At 44.1% G+C, this 6,199-nt stretch overlaps 1 long non-coding RNA gene across 1 annotated transcript in view; it reads left to right on the forward strand.

Annotated features, from left to right (window-relative positions):
* Nucleotides 1-4,445, forward strand: part of LOC122460523 — a 38,282-nt gene extending 33,837 nt beyond the window's left edge. The window contains exon 3 of the long non-coding RNA XR_006281882.1: nt 1,295-4,445. This is a non-coding gene — a long non-coding RNA (uncharacterized LOC122460523). The remainder of the gene's footprint in view (nt 1-1,294) is intronic.
* The last annotated feature ends 1,754 nt before the right edge of the window (nt 4,446-6,199 follow it).

Raw genomic sequence — 6,199 nt, forward strand, 5'->3', positions numbered from 1 at the left:
AAAGCAATTCTCAGCTTCTGCTTTAAGGTAGCTTTAAGTTCCCTGTAATAGAGAACTCCGTGACAGGTACAGGGAAAGTTACTCTGTGCCACCGTAAGGTAGGGGTGGTCTGGTGCCAGAAGGGGGTGGGGCTAGACCTCATTGGGTTCCAGCAGCCCTGGCTGGCCTACCAACTCCTAGGTGCTCAGCACATTCTGAAAATCAGGGCCTTCTAAGGGTACCCCAAAATTATTAGTCACTTGGGACAATCTTGGCTATACAGCTATAAAAAATGCTTCCTACATTTTGATAGCCTCTTTCATCCCAGGTGCTTCATAGACTGCATATATAGACTGCATGACCATACCATATATATATATATACATGGTCTGGCCATGTAACAAGATCATCTACTTTTTTTATCCAGTGATTGCTCACAACTGAAATGCATCCATCTCTGGGGTAGAATATGGCAGTCGTTCCTCATGTGCATGTCACAAAGTGGAGTGTGGGAGGTGAAGAATTGCTGCAGTTACAGGAGGAATTTGAAGTAGATCAAAATATCCCATATTGCTCTCCAGGGCCTGATTCTCTTCCGCATTGCACCTAGGGCTGTGATTCACACCTGCATACAGTGAGTGTGAAACTCCACCAGATCAGAATGGCAACATATTATACTCAATTTGCATAAATGATGACACAGGGTTTGTCTACACTGGGAGCTGGAGGTGTAATTTCCAGCTGGAGCAGACATACCCAGGCTAGCTCTGATGGAGCTAGCATGTTAAAAATAGTGCAGCTGGGGTGGAATAAACACCAGGAAAGGCTAGGCACCCAACATACCTACCTATCCATACATACTCAGGTGGGCCCCTCATGCCACTGTAGCTACCCTCTATTTTTAGCGCAGTAGCTCGATCAGAGTTTGCATAGTAGGTATGTCTCCTTGATCTGGGGGTGATGCCCCCACCTCAAAGGATAGACGCACCCACAGTGTAAGGCAGCGGATAATCCAGGCTTCTAATCTTATGGGCCTGTTTCACCTTTCACTTGCACTTCTCTAAATCAGGAGCAACTCCATTGCCCAGAAGAAGTAGACACACCTACAAAAGGCCAGGGGCTCAATTTTACAGAGCCCATTAAAGATGGTTGTAGGGGTGGCATTTTCATCACTGGGGGCTGAATTAGATTTTACACATGTATATGTCCTGCAATAACCTAGCATGCCTAGGAAATGGGATTTCCCCTCCCCCCCCATGCAAACCATAAGTGTCATGTACCCTTTTGCTAGCATTATTGTTGTTTGTTTGAATAGATGTTTTGCAGAGTCACTTGCCCTGACCTTTAGCCATGGAGGAGCTAAAATCCAACAAAATACTATAGTAAAGTGATATCAAGTGGGAAACGCAAGACAGCGAAGGAATCCACAGTTAAGGCTGAAACTCTCATCTTACTCCTAACACATCAGGGTAAGTTAAGGATAGGGATGCAACAGTAACACTAACTTTCTTTGATTTTTGTGGTTTAAGACAGGCCTTCAACGTTACTTGAACATATTTGGAGTGGATTTAATTTTCTTTGAATTATTATCTTTTATTTTTACCCAGTAATAAACGAAGCTCCTTTTTCTCTCCATGCCCTAAGGCATACATACCCTCTGCATCTCTGCAGGGCACAATGGAAGAAGTGGCTGGGAGCCGTTTTAAATACTTGAAAAATATATTAGTATTGATCAGACAACCTGTCTCAAAATTTCATGTGGATTGGGTCATAAACTGGAGCCTGCAGAATGTTAACATCAGGGAGGTGTGAATCCTGCAGAGTAGAAAGATTAGTTGAAAACTATTTCAGTTTGGAAAGTAGCTTTCCATAAATATTTACCCCTTATAATTTAGACCAAATTCATTGGTGCCCCCCCCCCCCGGGTCAGTCCTTTAAAAAACAAACAAACAAAGACTAAGCATATTTTCCAACCGGAAAAGAAGATGGAGCTATTTACAAGGAATGGAAAAGCTCCTCTAAATCCACATCAACATAGTGGGTGCCCTGTATATTACAGATGGAACTGGTAGCACTGCCTACAGTCCATGTTGCCTGACACTTCCCATTATAAGCTTAGAACTTTGCCAAACTTTAACCATTTGTGCTGAAATTTTCCAAGCTGGGTGTCTGCCTCATTTTGATTTTTTTTGGGAAGATTCAGAAAAAAAATGGCTCAGTCATAGCCCAGACTGAGATTAGGGAAAAATGCATTGTTTTATGCATGTTAAAAATTCTTGTAGCCCCTTCATTGAGAAGCTCTAGCACCTCCATGGTTTGAAGCAGAGGCTTGACATTTGGTTGGAATGGGGGGAGGGGGTGTTACTCTGATATCAGGAATGAACCTTTTGCTGTTCCTGTGAAAAACTACCCACATCTGGGCAAGTTATAAGTATTCAAAAATCTGTTTTCATATACTTAGTAGGGACTTGTTAGAGGTTGGCAGGTAGATTCTCCAAAAAAAGTCCACCTGCACTCCCATGCTCTATCCCCTCATAACTCCTTGGTGCTGACTGTACTGAGCATATTTGTAATGGGGCTCGCTCCCCATACTGCCCAGAGGGGGTTGAATTAGGCCAGATGGGCCCACTCAGCCAATGAAGCAGATAACAGGGGAGAGATTTAGGTTAGAAGGGGGCTGGTAATTGCAAGCAAGCTCACCTGTGAGGAAACAGGCAGGGCTTACGTGAAGCAGAGACTAGCAACTGAAAGAGGGCTGCAAGGTGAAGAGTGACAGTCGCTTTCCCTGAGGGAAGAAGGGATAGGAATCCCTGAGATCCCAATGGACTCCAGGAGAGAGGGGTCTGACTAGAATGGGTGGAAGTAAGTTAGGAAGAAGTCCAAGGGTGAGCGCAGTAAGGTTAGAGAAGCTGCACACCTTGACTGCTTGGAAAAGGGCCCTGGAATGGAATCGGAGTTCCCCTACTAACCACTGCAGAGTGAACTAGAAGACAGCCTGGGGGTCACTGCAGGAATGGCAGGGTCAGGGTGGTGGGTGTGATGACTGATGCCACTTGAGCAGAAAGGCTTTGAATGACTCTACCTTGAAAGGGGAAACCACTTAGTGATCTGGCATGAGGGCTGTATCGCGAAGACGATGCTACAGCTCCTGGAGTGAGAAAGAGTGATGAAGTGCAATTGCAGGAAGGGGCATCTGCCTGGCAGAGCTAATCACCAGGAGGGGGCGCTGTTGAGTAGAGCACCCTGTCACAATGCTCCATCCTGGAGCTGTTGGGGTTTAGCAGTATTTTCCCTGCAACGGGTACTCACAGCAGCTGTAGGACAGAAACTGTGACTGGAGAGACTGTCTGTCTCTCCCGTATTCTGATTGCCCAGTCACCCTACTGGACATGGAGGGGAGACAGCCAGACTCAAATGCAGAAGACAAGAGCTGGACCTGGTGGGGGATGCAGCAGAGGGGAAGACTAGAGTGGGGATTGGAGAGCCTGGAGGAAGCTGAGGAAGACTGGGAGCCAGTGCGGGAGGCGAAAGACAGGAAGAGGAGCTGGGCTGATGGGACTGGAAAACGAAGGGGAGGGAATAGGAGATGACTGGGACTGGCAAGGTAAAGAGCCTGGGCAGCGTTAGAGTGGGATGAGGAGCCTGGGGAGGGAGACTAGAACTTGTATGGGAAGCCCAGAGTTGGCAACTGTCTTTCCCAGTCCCATGCTAAGTGGGTTAAAATATCAAGCAAAATGTGTACACTTGCCAGTAGTTAACATAAAGATATGTAGTAAAATAGGTTTGGGGAGGAAGCGGGAATAACCTGAACTGCATAGATAGATGATAGGCTATTCATCATATATATCTACTGGGACCCATTTACTCCATCCTGCCAATCAGTCAATTTGTCTGAAAGATAATCTACCATATATTCAGCTGGTGTAAATCAGTTTAGCACCGCTGAAATCAATGGAGTATCATCAGTTTACATCAGCTCAGGATCTGGCCTATGGTCTTCTAGTTCATCCACAAGTTATTCATCTCAATAATGATCACTAAGGCCCAAGATTCAGCTTAACTTTAAACATGTGCTTAAGTGCTTTGATGAACCGGGGGCGGGGGGCCTTAGATAGCAGGAAAAACAGTTGCTTCCATGGCAGGAGTTTCTGCATTGGACTTCTATGGCCTCTTTCTGGAGGAGGGCTGACTTGATGATCCTAGTGGTCCTTCTGGACTCAATATCTATGACTCGATCTTCCTTTCGCTTCGCCCTGTATTGCATTTCAAACCCAGGCCTATTTCACATGTACTTCTTGGACAACATCCCCCTTCTATGCTCTTTCTGTTCCATGACCCTTCTGGCAGATCTTCTGTCCTCATTACTCACACTGACACATTTTGTAACATACAGAGCTAACCTTCAAAATCCAGCTTTTGAGTTTTCCTTAAAACTGTAAAAGAAAATACACCCCCCACCCACATTTTTTAAAAAAATACTTGTTTCAGGTCCCAGTGGGTGAAAACCCCAGGATGGGAAAGTGAAGATAAACATAGCAGAGCTTTTCAGAATTTTTTATTTGAAGTTCCAGCTCGCGCTGCTCTCCAGTTTTGCCATCGTAAAAGAAAATCAGAAGCCCCTACATTGCAATAGCAAGGCAGCCAGTGTTTGTATACTTTAAACCCCAAGAGGGCTGAAAATTCCAACTCCGAGTTCCCAGTGTCAGAAGTGTAGTATAATAAAACATTGTGTTTTGTTTAAAATATGGCATCTCAACTTGTCTTGTGTTTCAACAGAGGGTTTTGCAATGGTGGCGAAGAGAGACAGGTAAAAGGTTTAGTTGTTTCCTGAACCCTCTCCCATTTCCCTCTGACGCTTCTGGAGTCAAATCGATTCACTTCTAAATGTTGCAATGTTTGTGTTTCAATTAAAACTTCATCAGTTTTAAAAATCCTCTCCAATCCATTCAGGCAAGTGTTTTTTAAAAGGAGGTTTAGACCATATGGTTTGACATCCAATATATGGATGATGGAACTGCACAGGAGCCTGCAAGGAGAAAATCAGGTATTGTCTGGCAGCTCTAAAATGGATTATGACTTCTTTTGGATTATGGCTTTTAAAGGAACAGTGTCAAATACCTTTTTGCAGGGACATTGTCAGCTAATGGAATAAACAGAATTTTGACAAACCAGTAGTCTGATTTGGCTCTGCTATTCTCTACGGAATTTCATTATGGGTTTATTTAAATATTTGGATGATGTCTGGGTAGTGGGAAAAATGTTTATGAATCTAGAAGGTACCACAAACATTCACACAAGTTTGTTTTGTCCAAAAAAGTGAAGTATAAGTGACTTCTTGGCTATTCATCATTGTTTAATGTCTTGTTTTAAAGCTTTCAGTCATCCAGTCAAATCCAGGTACAGTATCATGTGACAAATCACACATGACGAATAGCAAACAGTCAAAGTGAACAGCTTGCAAACGATTTGTCCAGACATTTCGGTAAAGTCCTCTGAATATGGAGACAGCCTTTAAGGGAATTAGGCACCAAAATGCCATGGAATTTCTAACTTCCCTGACTGCCACAGATGCCTTTGAAAATCCTCATCAGAAATTACAGATCCATCTGGAGAAATCAGGATTGGTTTGCGAACAATTGGCCAGGAGAATAAAGAGAGTTAAATTCCCCATAAATATTATTTATAGTGACTAACCCACCCACTTCTGCTTTTAATACACAAATCATGTTGCCCTTTCAGGAGTTTTGGGGAAAAAAATCTTGTCCTGTTTGGTTTGATAAAACTTAACATTTTTTTTTCTTGTGTCCTTAACAGGGGAGGTGTTGCAGTCTCCGTTTCTTCCAGTATTTTTTTAATCCCTTTCATCAGTGGTCCGACCTGAGATTTGAGCATTGTTTCAGGGTCATGAACATTCTGAAATAATCGAAGCTAGACAAAGAGATGTTCAGACCTTCACGTACGTCCCTCCTGCGAGGGCAAGTGTGTTGGGGTACCTCCCCAACACAGCTGGTGAAAGGATTAATGTGAGTCTGAGATGCCAATTAACCCACCTGGTTGCGGGTGAGCCAGCTCTAATTAATGATGGCACCTAGCTGGGGAGGGGCTGGATGGTGCTATAAACAGAGGAAGTTTGGCCACTGTATGGGGAAGCTCTGCAGTCATGGTTCAGGTAGTCAGAATGCATCCGATGAAGTGAGCTGTAGCTCACGAAAGCTTATGC

This window comes from Dermochelys coriacea, chromosome 6 (assembly GCF_009764565.3).
Source record: "Dermochelys coriacea isolate rDerCor1 chromosome 6, rDerCor1.pri.v4, whole genome shotgun sequence".
Lineage (NCBI taxonomy): Eukaryota > Metazoa > Chordata > Testudines > Dermochelyidae > Dermochelys > Dermochelys coriacea.